The sequence below is a fragment of the Geotrypetes seraphini genome, chromosome 10, assembly GCF_902459505.1.
Source record: "Geotrypetes seraphini chromosome 10, aGeoSer1.1, whole genome shotgun sequence".
NCBI lineage: Eukaryota > Metazoa > Chordata > Amphibia > Gymnophiona > Dermophiidae > Geotrypetes > Geotrypetes seraphini.
This window is the reverse complement of record NC_047093.1, coordinates 136735295-136754695: the sequence shown is the minus strand read 5'-3', so window position 1 is coordinate 136754695 and position 19401 is coordinate 136735295. Positions and strand designations below refer to the sequence as shown.

General features: G+C 42.9%; 1 pseudogene; it reads right to left on the bottom strand.

Moving 5' to 3' along the window:
* Nucleotides 1-920: 920 nt before the first annotated feature.
* Nucleotides 921-19401, bottom strand: part of LOC117368633 — a 39804-nt pseudogene continuing 21323 nt past the window's right edge.

Genomic DNA, 19401 nt, shown 5'->3' with positions numbered 1-19401 from the left:
TTTAAGCAGGAAAACTGCAGTAGTTTAGACAAAGAAAGACACAAAGAAAGAAAGGAAAATGGAGGCAGACTAATACCTTTACAAATGTGTTATATAGCTTAATCCAACAAATTACATAAAGAGAAATTATTATGCTTTTTCTTCCTAGTAACCCCTAGTGTTTTTCTGTTAATCTCTAGTTTTTCTGGCCTCGGCTGCAATCCATATTCAAATTTTTATATCTTTGTACCACAACTTTTCATAGATTCCTAATTGGGCACAGGCCTAACTATCATATATGCATTACTAACTAGATATAACCAGAATCCTATGAAAAGTAGGTATCTTGCATATATTCTGCACACTATTCATTCTAGTACTGCATGCCCCAGCGTCCCCTGTCTGCCAGTGCCACTACTTTAAATGTACAGGATATGCCGGTGCCGGTGCTGGTGGCCAGATACAAGTAAGAAGCCTGTTCGGGTGGGCCTGGGGGATTTCATATCGCGGCGGGGGGAGGGTGCCAGATCGCAGGGGGAGTGTGCCGGATCACACGGGGGAGACCTTCAGTGGGAGCAATGCCAGTTCTCAGGGGGGTAGAGCAGCGCCACTGGCCTCGGGGGGTGGGGGTGGGTGGGAACGTATCAAGCGAGTTTCCCTTAGTTCCTATGGGGAAACTCGCTTTGATATACGAGTATTTTGGTTTACGAGCATGCTTCTGGAATGAATTATGCTTGTAAACGAAGGTACCACTGTATTGGAATGCAAGCTAGTACCCTGTTGTTAATTGCAAACTAGCTAAAGACAGGAAACGGAGAGTAGAACTGAACTGACAATTATCTAAATAGAGAAGGGTCACTAGTGGAGTGCCTCAAGGGTCTGTATTGGAATTGTGTTGAATAATGAGGCAACATTCAGATGGTCCATTATTTCTACAAATACTAATCATTCTAGGTTTTTATTAGGTATTTCCTGCTGTTCCTATCAGGTTTCAGCAGAATAATGTAGCACTTGGGCATAAAGATACAGCCCAGTAATCCAGCACTAGAGGCCAGTATAGCAAATATCTCCACTGCCACCATGTACTTGCCCTTGGTGCTCAAGTATGTTGGGATGAAGGAGATCCAGACGCTGCAGAAGACCAGCATGCTGAAGGTGATGTATTTCGCCTCATTGAAACTATCAGGTAGATTTCTTGCTAGGAAAGCTACGATGAAGCTGACACAAGCCAGAAATCCCAGGTAACTCAAAACACAGTAAAATGCAATTATTGACCCTTCATTACATTCAATTAATATTAATCCAATTTCTGATCTCATATTAAGATATGAGAAAGGGGGAGCAGTGAACAACCAGGCAAGACACAGAACAGTTTGAATAAGAGAACAGCAAAGGACTATGTTAACTGAGACCCTGGAACCCATCCATTTCCGGAGCTTGCTTCCAGGCTTGGTAGCATGAAAGGCCATGACCACAGTGATAGTTTTTGCTAGTATGGAGGAAAGAGAGATGGAGAAAGTGATCGCAAAGACAGTCTGTCGGAGAAGACAAGTCACTTTTTCAGGACGTCCAATGAATACCAAGGTGCAGAGGAAGGAGAGCATGAGGGAGATAAGGAGAATATAGCTGAGGTTACGGTTGTTGGCTCTGACTATAGGAGTATCTCGGTAATAAATAAAGATCCCCAGAATAACACCAGTGATTAAAAAGAAGACAATGCTGATAAGAGACAAAGCTATGCCCAAAAGCTCTTCATAGGACAGAAATGTTATCATTTTTGAGATGCAGGCATTTCTGTTTGGATTAGACCACTGATCCTCTGGGCATATTGTACAAGTATCCACATCTGAGAATAAAAAATATTGTCTCATTATCTTAAAAATAGCATCAATTACAGGAGAGCAAATAAATACTCTTTCTTTATATTAAACCTTATTTCAAAATCAATTTTTAGCAAACAGTAACAAATAGTAAACAAGTAACAGTGAGCTTTCTGCAAATCTTATCCTGCACTATCCATTAGAAGTACCTGCACGTGAAATGTTTGGTTTTAAAGAATTCCATATATCTTCCACAAGGAAGGTGTTCCACTAGGTCATGGGAACCGGGTGGGGCTACACGTCCTCTATTTTTTAAAGAGGAAATCTGGTGACCGTACTTAATACCTGCAAATAATCTCTACAGCACTTCATACAACTAGTAGAAATATAGAAATGATTAGTAGCATTAATTATGTGACAGGGAAGCTCCAGTCACTGGCTAAACCCTGCCACTAAAGCAAATTTGCCAATTCCTAAGCCAAGGAAACTGCCCATTAACTCTTTTCCCAGTGCTAAGATCAGACCAGCAAGGCAGAATAGAGAAGGGATGGCAGAGAAGAACAGAATCCCTATTCCAAGCCACTATAATCCCTTTTATAAACCATCTGTTAATTCTCCAGTAAAACCTCTAGTCAGGCAATCTGACACAGCAAGGGTTAACAAAAGGGGTGGAGCTGACAGGCAGAACGTGGCTAGAGTACAAGTGAAAGTTACACAGCAGAATAAATCAAAGCCAGCTGAGAACACACACAAGCAATCAGGAACCTGGAGGGAAGGATGTTCCTCACAGAACAGAGAACTGAAGGCTAGGAGCTCTGTCTTACTCCCTTTTGCTAAGAAACCTGTCCCACAGCATTGCAATGCTGATATAACTCTGCTTCCTAAGCAGAGGCTAATTGGAAGGGAAAAGCTCCATGAGCAGGGCTGGCCAAATGCTGTTCAAGAGGATAGCTTGTATCCAGCTTCAGAGAGTGAGGAATCTCTTATGGAGGTAGAGGGAGATATCTCTGACGGGGATGAAATGGACTGCAGCCCAGAAGCCTTAGACTATATGTCTGAATGCAGCATGAGTCAGTAAGGTACTGTGTGGGGGAAGGGAATGAAGGTTTGTTCTATAACAATGGTCTAAAGTACTTAAAAAACATTTCTGTCCTTATGTGGGACTGTATAATGAATGAGAGTTTGATGTGTGAATGTGAGGATCGGTTAGTAACAGAAATTAAACCAGAATCCCTGTATGCAAGCAAAGCATAAGATGGGGGGATGGGTAATGCTAACTAACCTTAAAAGGAGAAATAAAGCCTGGAGTGGACTCAGTGACCTGACATTGCACATCCCTGATAATGGGAACTTTTGGGAGGGGAATCTTAGACCATTAAAACAAGGGTGGATGGTTCCCAGCCCTGCCCAGAAATAAAAGGGTAGAGGGAGTATTTATACTTCAGGCAGTCAGGTGGAGAGAACTTCCTGAAGAAATACAGTGGGCTCAATACAATAATTGTGCCAAATCTAAAAAGAGTGGAGCTAAAGCCCAGGGCTGGCTGGTCCACAAGAGCTCTTGTATATAAGTTCCTGAAACTAGAATGCTGCCCAGAACTGTGCAAAGCATGGCAGCCGAACTGTGCAAAAGAAACTCGGATTAAAAGGGACTTGTTTATGGTTTTTTTTTCTTTTTTCTGATTGATACAAAAAGTGGCTGCAAGGAGAACTTTGTTTGTGATAAACCTTTTCCAAACATCATCAGCTGGTGTAGCTGTATCAGAACCAGTGCAAACTGAACTGGATAATAAAACTTGTAACTGACAGTTATTGGTAGAAGGGTTTTCTTTTTCTCTGCTGTTCTTATTCCAAACTGGTTCTCCAAAGAGCGCTAATACTTGCGCCTGTGGTAACATAGTAACATAGTAGATGACGGCAGATGGTCCATCCAGTCTGCCCAACCTGATTCAATTTAAAATTTATTTTTTATTTTTTTTTTCTTCTTAGCTATTTCTGGGCAAGAATCCAAAGCTTTACCCGGTACTGTGCTTGGGTTCCAACTGCCGAAATCTCTGTTAAGACTTACTCCAGCCCATCTACACCCTCCCAGCCATTGAAGCCCTCCCCTGCCCATCCTCCACCAAACGGCCATACACAGACACAGACCGTGCAAGTCTGCCCAGTAACTGGCCTAGTTCAATATTTAATATTATTTTGTGATTCTAAATCTTCTGTGTTCATCCCACGCTTCTTTGAACTCAGTCACAGTTTTACTCTCCACCACCTCTCTCGGGAGCGCATTCCAGGCATCCACTACCCTCTTCGTAAAGTAGAATTTCCTAGGAGCCGGGTTGCCAGCGCTAGGCTTACCCCTGGCCCCATCACAATATTTGTAGAGCCAAACCATGCATGGACAAATGAACTCATACTCTCCATTTGAGAATCACACACTCTCTGAGAGTTGCCCCCAACCTTCACCCAATCTCTTTCTCTCTCTCTCTCATATAGCCTCCCCCCTCACCATCCTTTAATCAGTTTCTTTCCCCTCACGTGGCTCCAGCAGCAGAAGCCCAATGGTATTCCTGCTTCCCCCTGTGACTCTGCTCTTTGTAAGCTTGGACTTTGTGTTGCCGGATTTTTGGGTTGATCTTGCGGCTTCAAGTTTAGCGAGAGTTGAAAGCACAAGGCCAATCCAAACTTCTGGCACCAAGGAGCTCAAGCTTGCAGACAGCTGAGCTGCCTTGGGGAAAGCAAATGAGGTGAGTCTCTTACATTTCAAAGGAAGCTCTGAATCAGAGGAAGAAGTTAAGGAGTAATAGGCTCAGGAGTAATCTAAGGAAATACTTTTTTTACAGAAAGGGTGGTAGATGCATGGATTAGACTCCTGGTAGCGGTGGTGGAGACAAAGACTGTGTCTGAATTCAAGAAAATGTGGGACAGGCACTTGGGATCTCATAGGGAGAGGAGGAGATAGTAGATGCTGTGGATAAGCAGACTGGATGGGTCATTTGACCTTTTTCTGCCATCATGCTTCAATGTTTCTATAACTACGACCTGACAATGCAGGTGTAAAGAACCTTAACCTATGGGGAGAGGAGGAGATAGTAGATGCTGCAAATGGACAGACTGGATAGATTATTTGGCTTTGTCTACCATGATGTTTCTGTTTCATGTAGCTCATGGAAGGTTGGGTTTTGGCCAACGAGTCATAGGTTGGACAAGCCTGGTTTATATAATGTACTGTACAACTGTTTGTGTACTATTCCTTTCTCAATGTTCAATTCACTATGAACTTAGCAGAGAGAGAACATTTTTCTGTCTTTCACCTTCTCTTTGGAACTCTCTTCCATCTTCCGTACATGTTGAACATTTGTATTTAATATTTAGATCTCTGCTAAAGACTTATCTTTATGAAGAGGCCTTTTCTATTCAATTGAATGACTTAGATATGGTTTGGATTTACTTGCACTGTAGCCTGCAAATTTTTTTTTTTTTTTTTAGATGAAGCTAATTTTATTGTATTGTTTCATTGATTCTGTGAACTGCACTTATTGTATAAGGAAGGGTGGTATATTAATAAAATAGACCATAAACCATAATGTTATCTGGACACCAGCCCTGAATATCTGGATTTTATAGTCATGATAAACAGCAGTTTTTGTTTGTTTGTTTTTAAACATTGACTGTCAAGGCTGAATATTGACCCAGTAATAAATAATCAGTGCCCAAGGAGCATGTCACATTATAACGATATCACTTACCAGTTTGGTTGGAGACCTCTCCCTCTGGACAGGGGATACAGTCATAGCAGCAGATGGGCTTTCCTTCCTTGGTTAATTTCCTGAATCCAGGAAGGCAACTCGAGCTGCATCTGGACTGCGGACGTGTCTGAGGATTGTGAAAAAGTCTGAATAACTTGAAGTAACCCTGGGTTGTGACTTTTCAAATGCAGCATTACGTGATTGGTGGCCATTTTTAAGATAACTGCCGATAACAGCAGCATTTACAGAATCTGGGCCTTAGTTTGGTGTAGATGTGGATCTGACCTATCCTTTCTTTTAAGTGGATATTTTTATTGTAAACTGCATTGATCCTCTCAAAGAAGAAGATTACGACTGATTGGCCCAGATGCATAAGACCCCACCCATAGGAGGAGCTTTAAACAACCTGGGACAATCAGAGCCTCAGGCCCCTCCTCGGTACATCCCAGGATGCACCGGGGAGGGGAAGTCCTGCCATTTTGAAGAGGCAGGCCAGTTGGCTGGGGAGGGGAGTAGGCATCCCTCCAGCCAGTCATCTGAAAATAAGATAAGGAGGGAGAGGGTGGAAGTTGGAGGCACGGGGAGAGGTTGCATGATTGAGAGAGAGCATGGGCAACTCTCTAGCCATGGGGCAGTTGTGGGTGGGAGAACGTGGGCAACTCTCCCACTTCTGAGGGGAGTTGGGGGGTGCTTGTTGGCAGCAGGAGAGATTGGGCATCGCTCCTGCTGTGGGGGGAGGGGTGTCAATTGGGTAGGAAAGCTTTGGCATCTCTCCCGCTGTTGGGTGTGTGTGTCGGTTGGCAGCACTAGAGATTCAGCATCTCTCCCACTGTTGTGGGATGGTTTTTTTTTTTGTTTGTTTATTCTGTGCATATGCCCATAACTATAACTAGCAATGGGCACATGCAAATTTAATGAGTCATCGCTACTCTCCACCAACCTCATTTGCCTGAACATTTTTTGGAGAATGACTCACTTTTTAAAAATTGCTACAATAACAGCTGTGATAGCATCTCATTGGTTTTTTATGCATTGTTTTGAAAATCTAGCCCCGAAATACAAAATTTCTTCAGAGATGATCCAAAGTATCCCAGTTGTGTCTACTAAACAAGATTTTATATGTTCCTGACTTTGTGCATGGCTTCAACAACTTTTTAAGCGGTATATCAAATTGGATGAATATGCTGTATGTCCACTTATACATTTGCCTAGTGGTTTTGGGCTTTGTACACTGCATTAGTCTCCTCTACTGACTGATTTGGTTGAAAGATAAGCATGTGCTAAGAAGAAGTACACATGACTGCTCAATTCAGGGCCTATGTTAGATTTGCTGAGGCCTAGGACAGAAATTAAGGAGGGGTCACCTCAATTTCTCGCATATCTACCCCTCTCCTGATTTCCCCATCTCTCCCCATCAAATGCTCTTTCATCCAACATCTCCCCCTTCCCTCTCTCCTCCTGGGTCCACCAAATGCCCTGTCATCCAGTATCACTCCCTTTAATTAAAAATCAGCTTCTCTAGCTGGCCAAGTGGGTCGGCACATCCTTCCCTTCTCCTCCCACCCTGTTCCAAAACTTCCCTCACTTTCTAAAATGAAAAGGAGTCACCGGTGCAATAACGATTCTCTAGTGTCACTGACAGCTTCTTCGACACTGTTCCTCAGCTACAGTTTGCCCCCTCCAAATCAACTTCCTGTTTCCATATGGGCGGACCACGGCAGAAGAGCAGAGCTAAGGAAGCCTCCAGCAGTGCTAGAGAATCACAGCCACACCAGTGACCCTTTTGCATTTTAAAAGGTGAGGGGCGCTTTAGAACCAAGTGAGGAGAAGGGAAGGACACCCCGGCCCAAGGGGGGGAGGCCCATGGAGCTGTGGGACCAGGGCACTTGCCATGCTTCACCCACCCAAATTCCAGCCCTGGCTCCAATAGTGCATATTATTGTTTATTAATGAACCCTATAGAGCACTACAGCTCAATAATTAACATTATTTGTGAGTAGGCACACTGTTGTTCAATAGCGCATACTATCAAGCAATATGGGACACTCTTCTGCCCTCCAGTGGCAAAAGGAAGCAAGTGACTTGGAGGGGCATTTTCGATATGAGGTCTAAATCTAAGTTTGTAATGACATACACATGTATCACCTATCAATCTTTAATGATCATGCCAGAACAAAATATCATATCATACATATTCAGTTTATCACTTGCAAGATCATTAAATGTGCTTCTCACGAGCTGCATTCTGTGCTACATAAAGCATTTTCACTGAAATCTTCAAACGATCAAGCTTTTATATATATAATTTTGTTTTACTGCTTTTATAAAACCACTCTATAGACTCAAAAATCTAAAGAGCAAATTGTACTTAGCTGTAGAAATCATGAGAAATGTTGTTGGGAAGGGACATGTTGCTCCAAGTTTAGACATTTTGTGGAAGACATACCTAAATCTAGTACCAAAGATGCCTATTTTCCAAAAATGCAAAACACCTATCAAATGATGTGTTCCTGTTCAGTGCACCAAACAAGCTATTGTAGGAGGGACCAGCAATTTTAGTAGACTGGCCATATCGATAACCCAGTGGAGGGTATTGCAGTGAATCTCACGTAAAAAGTCCTGGGTTCACATTTCACCATAGCCTCCTTATATTGTATGGTGAGCTCTCCAAAACCTACTCAACCCAACTGTACACCACACCAGTAGCTCTATAGATGGGTAGAGTGGGATTAGGATGGGGTCTGGATGGCTCACAAATTCCACTGTAAGTGTAGTGGTTAGAGTGGAATATGGGTCTGGCTCCCCATCTCTTTAGTTCACTACACACCCACCAGGATACTCTAGGAACCTGCGTGCTGATCTACTAGGACTGACCATAAGAAGGGGTCGTGATTATATTCCTCCAGTGGTCATTTCTTCAGTTTGGACACCTTTTAGACATTTATTAATGTAAAAACAGGTCTAGCCCCAAACATCCAAACTGCCCAGGTGTTCGATTGTGGTATAAAAGCATCCAAATCATAAGCCCACCTTAGTCTGGCTAACACCACAGCTCTAACACGCCTACTTGAGATTTAGATAATTGCAGATGAACTGCATAGAAAATCATCTAGAAATAGGTTTTAAAAATAGCAAATTGGAAGGGTTTGACCAAAGTTTCTGATAGTTTCTACCTGATAGTTTCTGTGTTTTCTTTTTTGAAATGAGCTCCATTGTTTTCCTCAAAATTGGGTTTCTGTCACATCTGAATTTGGGAAAACAAGTGCTATACAATTCCTGCTTGAACTAAATGTTGTATACGGTCCATTTTGTGAAAGTTAACCTGAAAAAATACTCCTTACTGGAGTTCAAAATATGAGATTGCCACTTGCTTCCTTTTGCCATTGGAGGGCAGCACTGAGCACTCCCGTATACAGTTGGAATGATAGGGTGCATTATTTGAGGGATAATTTGTTCTATGGATGACATTGCTCAAGACACAAAAAAAGTTTCAAAAACATCCGAACAAATGGAAATACAAATAAATATACTATATTGGAAAGTTTTGGCTGACATCTACCTACTAAGTTTAAGTGTGCTAGAAACATTAAGCTTCTAAATTTGGCTCAAAATAGAGGCCCGACTTAAGTGCCTAAATTTGGATAATCATTTTCTGGTAAATATCAGCCTTGGTATTGTTATAAATTCCCCCCCCCGCACTCCCCCACCCCACCCATTGTAGAGGTTTCTACTTGGTCCAGAACACTAATGCTCCAATGCTGATAGAAATTCTATGAGCATCAGAGCAGCATCGGAGCATTTAGGCTCCTGGGCCATGGTAGAAATCTCTACCGCGGTTTTATAAAACAGGGCCCTATTTGTAACTACAGTGGTGCCTCGCATAACGAACGCCTCGCACAGCGAACGCTGCGCACAACGAACTTCATGTCTTGCTTCCTACAACGAACTTCGTTTCACACAACGAAGTCGCCCGAGCTGCATCCTTCCGCGCAGGCACTGCGCTTAACTGCCCTCTCTCCGCCTGGCTCCCTGTGCAGTGGCGGACCGTCGGCTCGCAGGGGCCCGGCGCCTACTGCTGATGCGTTGGGGGGGGCGGAGCTACTCTCGCCGCTTCCCCGATGCTAGAAAAAAAAAATGAACAGTTAAGTCCCAGTTTTTGCCGCTGAGACTCTGCCCTCTCTCACTGTAAAATTAGACTCTACTTAGTCTGTCTTTAAATTTAAAAAATGTGTGTTGTTTTAAAAAACAATTATGTTTTTAGATGTATCTAAATAAAAATAATAACAAAAAATGTATCTTTTTTTATGTCATCTTAGCATATTTTATGCTACAGAACGAATTATTTTTTTTAACATGTATTGTTATGGGAAAACGCGTTTCACATAACGAACTTTTCGCATAACAAACTTGCTCCTGGAACCAATTAAGTTCGTTGTGTGAGGCACCACTGTACGTGGATGATATAAGTGTGGCTCAGTGTCTTCCATCTTGCTTTGTGTTACTCAAATCTGACCTGTGTAAATGGCTCCTCCCACACAATCGCTGTTTCATTGATTGTAAATTCCTTCCCTGGTGGAGCATAAGGGTTATATTTTCCAACTATTTTACTAATCGAGGTACCACTGGGTAGAAAGATAACATGTATAATATCATATCCAATGGCGAGATCACCGTTCTCATCAAAAAAGATTTCCTCACCCAGAACGTCCTTAAAGTGGAGGTTCTTCAGATAACGATGAAGCTAATGGAAAAGCAAATTCGTTTTATTAGTGAAAATAATTACAGGGATATATTGCTAACTTCAAGCACATTTAGTCTCATCTTGACTGTCCGAATGAGTTTCCTTTTCGAGCAACATGAAAACGGTGACACGTTTCCTTTTCGCTGAAAGAAAATCATTGAAGCAGTGGCTCACAATTAAAAATAATCCCCTGATGCAGCCGTAGGGCGAAACAGGGCCTGTTGGGATTTCTATGTGAATCAGTCTGAAGCGGAATTGTTCACGATACCGCACTAGAACCTTCGAATGACTCCTGCGGTGATTTTGCACTGTTAAAAATAAGATAAGTGCTCACTTTTCTAAGAAACTTATAAAATCTTTTTTTAAAAAATGATAATAAATAGGTAAAAAAGTATAGAAAAGTAAACGATAGAATATAAGACCAAGGATGTATTTCTCTATGACAGTATCTTTACAGGCATAGTTAGTTTCTCAGTTTTGAGAAACACTGAGGTCTTTTATCGTTTATATAAAGTGAAAAGAGTACTATACTTGTTTTTTTGACAGTATAATTAGTTTGAATATCAATTTGGTGTGGCTATATGTTTCCTTACATGTCATTTCCAAAATTAAACTACAGAAAATAACTGCAGTGGACAAGTTAGCTAATTGGTATTTCATTTCCTGCCCTATAGAAATCTGAACATTTTCAGTTTGGTTGTCTTTTAGTTCAATCACCTATTTGGTTCATCTTTGGCCATTTGCATTATTCACACAATGGGAAACACAGTTTTGCACTTAAGAATATAAGAACATAAGAGTTACCATTACCGGACTAGACTAAAGGTCCCTCTTAGCCCAGAATCCTGTTTCCAACACTGGCTTATCCAGGTCCTATGTACCTGGCAAGGTCCCAAAAAGGTAAACAAATTTTATGCTGCTTATCCTAGGAATAGGTAGTGGATTACCTCACATCCATCTTAGTAATGGCCTATGGACTTCTCTTTTAGGAAACTATCCAAACCTTTTATAAACCACTAGTTTTTTAGCCCGTTACATTAACGGGTGCTAGAATAGATGTGTAGACTTAGGCATTTCTTTCTTTCTTTCTTTCTGTCTCTCTCCCTGCCCCCTTTCTTTCTTTCTGTCTCTTTCCCTGGCCCCCTGTCTGTCTTTCTTTCTTTCTGTCTCTCTCCCCCTGTCTGTCTTTCTTTCTGTCTCTCTCCTTGGCCCCCTGTCTGTCTGTCTTTCTTTCTGTCTCTCTCCCCCTGTCTGTCTTTCTTTCTGTCTCTCTCCCTGGCCCCCTGTCTGTCTGTCTTTTTTCTGTCTCTCTCCCTGGCCCCCTGTCTGTCTGTCTGTCTTTCTTTCTTTCTCTCTCCCTGCCACCTTTCTTTCTTTCTGTATTTCTTTCTGTCTCTTTGCCTGTCTGTCTTTCTTTCTGTCTCTAACGGGTGCTAGAATATGTGTGTGTGTGTGTCTGTATTTATTTATTTCTCTCTCTGTGCTTAGCCTGTTTCAGTATTTCTGTATTTTTTTCACATCTGCGGGAGGAGGAGGAGGCCGGGGCACGCAGGATGGCGGGGAGTCCAGGATTGGGCGGAGCTAGGCAGAGCCAGGGTCAGGCCTGGACCTTGCACCATCCGGGCCGGCTCCTTGTCACGTCGCCGCTCCTGCCTCCCATCGACAGGCACCGCGTCAATATCAGCATGCTGCATTCGCCGTGACTCAAAACCGGTGCCAGCGCCGCAGGCAATGACTCAGTCGGCTCCTCCTCCCTGCGCACGACCACCTCTCCCAGGGCCATCATGGCGTCCCTGCTGGGTCTTAGGCACTCTAATGGCCTTGCCTCCCACCCCCGGACAGCCACAACGCCTGCCCACCTACCAGTCTCATGCTCCCAGCCGGGGTTTCTGAGCACCATCGCCCCAGCCAATCATCAGCCGCCTTGGTCTCAGCCCCTCCTCAGCGCTAGGTGGGCGCAGCCAATGCCACTGTCACACCAACCCTCCACCGAGCCAGCCAATGGACATCACCCTTCTGGCTGGTGTTGTGAAGGGGCCGCGCGGTGTGGCCTGTTCTGAGGGGAGGGGGGAAGTCCGCTGTCTTTTCCGCCTCCAGTTTCGTTCCGCTCTTGTTTCCGTGACGTAGTAAGCGCGCATGCGCACTCTTGCCAGCAGATCCGACAGATCAGATCTCAGAGAACATGCGGTGAGAGTGCGCATGCGCGCTTAGCATTTTATTATTATAGATGCTAAGCTATCTTCTTTTATTACATTCTTTGGCAATGAAGACAAGAGTTTAATTACATGTTGACTGAAGAAATATTTTCTTTTGTTTGTTTTAAATCTTCAATACATGGCCCCCTCCTTCTAGTGTTTTTCTAAAAAGTAAACAAGTGACTCACATCTTCCCCCATCTTCTCACTTCTCACTTATAGAATAGAATGGTGTGCAGCACCAGGATTCACATCCAGCTTTGGTTATGAGGATTTCACCAACAGAAACCAGGTGTAAATGTTGGCGTATAATTTTAGTGTGAATCCTTGGTATTCTGAAATACAGCACAACAAAGAAAAATGGGGAGACCCAATGATCCACAGTGAAAACAATCCACCGATGAAAACAAAACCAAAAAACTTTGGATACAGATGTTCTTTGCTCACATGTTTAAAGATAATAGACTGTTTTCAGTCCAATTCTTTGTATGTAAGTTTGCAAACAATTGGACCCCTGAGGAAGGCATGTTTGCCGAAACACAGACTGTGTAGGGTCCGGTTGGATTTTTACCACTGTATTTTTTATCATTGTACTTTTTTTCATTGAATTTCATGTTTTTATATGTCAGTGTATAATAAATTATCTCCAGAACATCTGTATCTACAGTTTTTTGTTTTTGTTTTCATTCTGAAATACAGCGCCAATCTTTAGTGAATACCCCAACCTGGCTAGGTGCTTTCCTTGTCCAGACCACTTTTTAGTCACCTGCTGAAAAATTTGCATGCATATATAAATCCTAATTGGAGACAACTGATGCCAATAATTGATTGCTATCACCTGACTATTGGTACTAATTGACTCATGAGTCAAGAAAATTGTTGTTCTGCCTAGCCTTAACGGTTACAAAATCCAGGAGAAACCAGTTTTTACGTACTGTCTCTATTTTAGAATAAATATCACACACACTAGTTTCTATTTTAAAACTAGCTAACGCCTTTATTAGTAAAAGAAAGGGACAGTTATAGTATTTATTTACAAAGAAGAATAAGAAATATACTTCACCATGGTAGATAAATGCATCTCTATCTCACACAGACCGGGGGAAGCCTATCAACCATGGTCGGATCAAGAGCCCTGGGCCAGTGTGCACATTCACTCCGCAGTTGAGCTTCAAAGATATCTCACAAATAATAATCGTTTGGCAACAGATTACACTTCTTAAACAATGTTAATGTTACCCACCAGCCGTGAGTTTGCCCACAGAAAGCATTCAATAGCAAGGTAGAAAAAAAAGCCTCAAACACTTTATCAAAGATGGCGATTGACATTGATTTTAAGCCGTTTGCTTCTTATCATAGGCATCAAAAAACTTCACTTTAAAAAAATGCTAATTTCAAATAGGGACAAAGCCCACCACTGTGCGCAGGGTTTGAATATAAAAAATATATATTTTACTCAAAGTGTTGGCGACTCCATCAAAGAAAATAGAAATGGACAATACCTATTTATTTTTTTCTAAAGAGGCACCAAAAGAGGGGAGTGCTAAGCAACCAGGTTTGTGTCAGAAAAGGGAACCTATTGTGCCACAGATAAGTGCAAATCTCCATGCACTATGTCAAAGAACCTTTGGAATACTACATTTTCAGATAAGTGGTGATATTGAAGGACTATGTTACTTTATAATATAATTCCACTTATCTTAGAGTTTTTGACCGAGGATGTGTCTGCTGGCCTCAAAGTGGTGATTTTTAGATTGGCTTGTCTATGTGGGAAGTTTTTTTGGAAACCCCATTAGACACTGAGGTCTTTTCTCCTTTTTTCTCTGTGTATTGTAGGTAGTGCTGAATAATATTGGATGTTGTTTTGGGATATATATTATTTGGACATCCTTTCTTGATAGTGAATGTTTTCATAAAAAGCATACACCATCTCGAATGTTAGAGCGGCAGTATATAAATGCATTAAATCAAATTAAATTAAGGGTCTCTTTTATGAAGCCACCCTGCAAATGCACCAAAAGCCTTTAAATTAGAGAGTTGCGCGGGGACAGAAATCCCACCCATCCCCGCCCGTCCCCGCCAGAATCCTCTCCGTCCCCATCAGGATCCTCTCCGTCCCCACCCATCCCCGCAAGGAATTACCTCCATCCCCGCCCGTCCCCATAAAAAGCAGCAATTACTTCTGACAGGATCATCAATTCCACAGTTTCTTTTGTGTTTGCGCTGCTGTTTTCCTTGTGGAATCTCTTTGGTGAAACCCTTTTTTTGTTTTCTGTTCAGGTAATTAACTTATAAACCCTCTCTTTTACTAAGGTTGACGTGTCCTTTATATTATATGGACGAACCCTGCTTCAAAGCCTTCCATCCCCGTGGGAGTCCCGTGGGCCAGAGGGGGGTCCCCTGTGGGAGTCACGTGAGCTAGGGGGGGATTCCCGCGGGACCCACGGGATTCCCGCGATCCCCGTTCCCGTGCAGACCTCTACTTGAAATCCCTTTGGGCTTCAGTGCATTTGCTGAGCCAGCTTGTGCTAATTTGATGGATAAATCAAATTACCTTCCATGGCAAAAAATCCTCAAATCTCTCCCTTTCTCCTTTCCATAGGGTGGTATTTCCAGAACTAGATATGACCATGGCATGCAGTGCATGTGCCAGGGCGTACACAGCATTGTATACGTTATACCTGCTCCTAGAGTTTATGATGTCACAGTGTTTGGGATTGGCAGATGTGTCATTACTTCTGCAGGATCTTTTGATGTTCTTGGGGCACTGGTTGTTACACTGGTCCCTCCACCACACCGTTGCACGTGGATTTCTTAGATACCGGGCAAGATTCTCCTCATGGACAAATCTATAAAATCTTGGAATATTCCTCTTTCCCAAAGTGAAAACGAAGGCGTTTTTCTTAACAGCATAGAATGGGCGGTAGTCAAATCCCCACTCAGAAACAGCAATCCAAATCTTTCCAGGTATGTTCCAGAGCTTTGTTTGTGTCATAACTGTCATATAATCTGTATTACAATAGAAAATAATCACTGTAGTTGAATATGATTGAATGGTCTCTAACATATCATTGATTACTTTGAATCAAATGTGCACTGTACTCTCTGAAGGTTTACACTGAATTCGATGCAGCCTCCACTCCACTCAATCCCTTCTCTCAGGAGCTGCACAGCCCTCATGCTGTTCTCATCACCAGATGCAAAGATACCGACCCAGGTCCAGCCAAAATGCTTCAGCAACCTGACTATCCCAGCGCAAAGGTGTAGCTCACTGGGGACAGTCCGGTAAAAATTAGGAAACTCAACTCTGTCGCTCATGACAAGATTCCCTGATGCGTAACTCATCTGCTGAAAAATAAAACATCTCTGTCATAATAAAGTACGTCTCATTCACCTGTCAAATATTTAGAAGATGATTATACTGCTAAGAAGAGGTATGATAAATAAAGAACAAAAAAAAAAAAAAAAGAAGAGGCATGGCTTAGTGGTTAGAGCTGCTGCCTCATCACCCTGAGGCTGGGAGTTTGATCCCATCCTGCTACTTGTGATTCTGGGCAAGTCACTTAGGAGTCCTTTTACTAAGGCAAGCTAACCGATTTAGCTAACCTTAGCAAAAGGACCCCTTAGTCCCTCCATTGCCCCATGTACGACACTTTGATTATGAGCATGCCAGGACAGATATGGAAAACGTATCGTAAACTTCTTTGGGTGAATCTCTTCATGAAAAAAGGAGTTAAGAAGAAGTATGAGATGCTAAAGCCAGCTGGAATGCAGTATCAGAATAGCCAAACTGAATTCTCAGAGAGAGCAGCGTTAAAGGAGTCTGTGGAGAGAACTTTTTTTTTTTTCCCCCCATTTCATATTCTGTATCTTAAAATGACTGGCCAACTTGAGGGTGGCTAACAGACTTATATACAGCAGGTCAGGTAACTCTTGCTCTGATCTAGAAAACAGGGCTGCTGAGATGAGCACCTGCATTTTTTTAAATGGTGCAGCAAGAGTTACCCTTCCTCTGTCCATCGTCAATGTACGTAAGTCTAAATAAGCAATATGTACATCCATAGACACCTGGGCACACAGAGATGGGTATATAAATCTCCACATATTGATCCATCTGCTATAATAAAACCCTTACCAGACATGCGCAGTTCAAACGCCGTGATTTCTGTGTCCATGATGTGTGCCTCCATGTCAGACATGCGCAGTAGAAGGAGCCAGCAGTGGTTTCATCCCTCGGAGATGCTGTCTCCTTCTACTATGATGCGGAGGCACCTTAACCACAGACACACGGAGGTGGTGACCACGGCGGCGACTCCCGCCCTCACTCCGTCTAACACAGTGGTCTGAAACTCGCGGTCTCCCAGGTACTAATCTGCGGCCTGCGGTCTGGCCGGCTCCCTTACTGAAGTTATTCTTCAGTCCGTTGCTGAAGTTATTTTTGAGTTCAAAGCTGCGGTGGTGGCTGCTCTCACGAGCTGCACCATTGTCGGAAGCCTCTCTGATGTCACATCAGAGAGAAGGGTTCCGACGCAGGCATGGATCATGAGAGGAGCTGCGGCGGTTGCAGCTTTGAACTACAAAATAACTTCAGCAAGGGAGCTGGACAGAAACGACGAAGAGAAATGCTGCGACCTTCTGCACAGGGACAGGGGAAATGCTGCTACTGTTGTTGTACAGGGAAGGGAGGGGGAAATGCTGCTGCTGCACAGGGAAGTGGGGGGAATGCTGCTCCTGCTGATGCACAGGGAATAGGGGGGAATGCTGCTGCTGCTGCTGCTGCTGCACAGGGAAGTGGGGGGGAATGCTGCTCCTGCTGATGCACAGGGAAGTGGGGGGAATGCTGCTGCTGCTGCACAGGGAAGTGGGGGGGGGAAGGGAATTGGGCCAGGGAGCAATCTTGGTTTGCTTTTGGGGGGATACAGAAGGGGGCCATGGAGAGAGACAGAAAGACAGGTAGGCAGCGCACAAGAATGAAAGACAGACACACAGAAAGATAGCAGGCAGGGAGAGAGAGACAGACAGAAAGAAATACAGACAGACAAAGGGGCCAGGGAGAGAGACCGTCAGAAAGAAAGACAGACAGCGGGAGGGAGATAGACAGAAAGAAAGATAGACAATGGGAGGGAGGGAGACAGAAAGAAAGAAAGAAAGAGACAGGGGCAGGGAGAGACACAGAAAGAAAGACAGACAGACATATATTCTAGCACCCGTTAATGTAACGGGCTTAAACACTAGTATTCTATAAATGGCATCTTAAGTTAGGTGCTGGTAGGTGCCCTACCGGTGCCTAATTTAAGTGGTAAAAGTCATTTAGAAACTATTAAAATATCATTTAAAAGAAAAATGTAGGTACCATTGGTCTACACAGGCACCTTATAACACCTAAGGTCAAAGTAGGTGTGCTTAAAACCAGAAATGACCTTAAGTGTTCTAAGGTGCCTCCATAAACATGATTCTCATCAAAGGTAGGTGCAGGTAATGTAGACCTTTAAACCCCTGGCCTATATTTCCAGTGCCTACCTTTGATGAAAGCCATGTGTGATGGACATACGTTGGGTAGTAATTTATTAGGTGGCTGCCGATAACAGCACCGTTTACAGAAGCTGTCCCATCATAGCTAATTCTCTAAAGAACCAATTAGTTAAAGGCATAAAGAACGTGTACAAAGAAAGGCATTCTACTCATTTTTGGAAGGAAATGAGCTCTTATGGAAGACTAGCAGAAAAGTACATGCCCTGATTTCATGGTTCATCTATTGTTGAGACTGGACGTGGGCACTTTGGGCAGGATGCACAGGTACATTTATTTGGGGGTGAAAAGTTCAAGATAGGTAGCTTAGTCCATCGACTTGGCTGTTTGCCGTAGCTTATGGCTGCAGGGTCTTCCTTGGGCTAATGTGGATGAGAGTTTAGTTGTTCCTTGGAGCATGTAGACAATGGAATTCTATTATTTATACAAGACACTGCTAACCTCTAGGTCAGGGTCAGTGACTTCACCTTAAGGAGTAAATTCTACGTACAGTATTTAAAAGTCAGCGCTGAAAAAAAAAAAAACGCTCATCATTATTCTATAATAATGGCATGTTTTATAGAATAGCTCTTAGGCCTGGATTCTTTAAACGGTGCCTAGAAAAATGGCGCCAGTCACGTGTCAGTTACACTTAGGCACCATTAACAGAATCGCAACTAGTGGCGCCTAAGAAAAAACTTAGGTGCCTGTAATTTAGGTCAGGATTTTAAAGGCCTACATTACCGGCGCCTAAGATTTTTAGAGAATTGGGCCTAATGGCACTTAAGATCATCTCTGCCCCTAACCACACCTACTTTGATTTTAGGCACCACTTGCTAGACCTCAAACACCCAAGGTACTACTTAATATTTCTATTCATACCCTTACTGGGGTGGTATTTTCATCATTGGTCTTAGCAAGTAGCATGTGCTAAAAATAGCGGCGTTTTTGGCTCAAAATAAGGGTCTTCTTAACTAAAAATGATGGTGTTTGTTTTGAAGGAGGCATAGCCCCTGACGAAACTAGGAGTGAAACGGTTGGGCAGCCATCGTGCATAAAGATAAGTTCCTTTCCTTTACAGCACTCTATACCACTTTATAGCACTCTATGCAGTTTATCATTTATGCAGAGCCGGAAGAGATAATTAATTTATATAAAAAATATTTGGTTGCACATGCGACTTGCTGCGACCAATGATGAACACACCACCCCAGTAAGGGTATGAATAGAAATATTAAGTAGTACCTTGGGTGTTTGAAGTTTAGTGGAAAAATCCATTTAATATAGTTTTGTCCTCATTATCTGGTGTTTATATCTATTTGGACATTTCTAGAAGTTTCCTTATTTGGGTGATTTATTAGCTGGTATAACATCCTTTTTCCTTTTTTTCTCTCTCACTCTCCTCACTGCTTTCCCAGC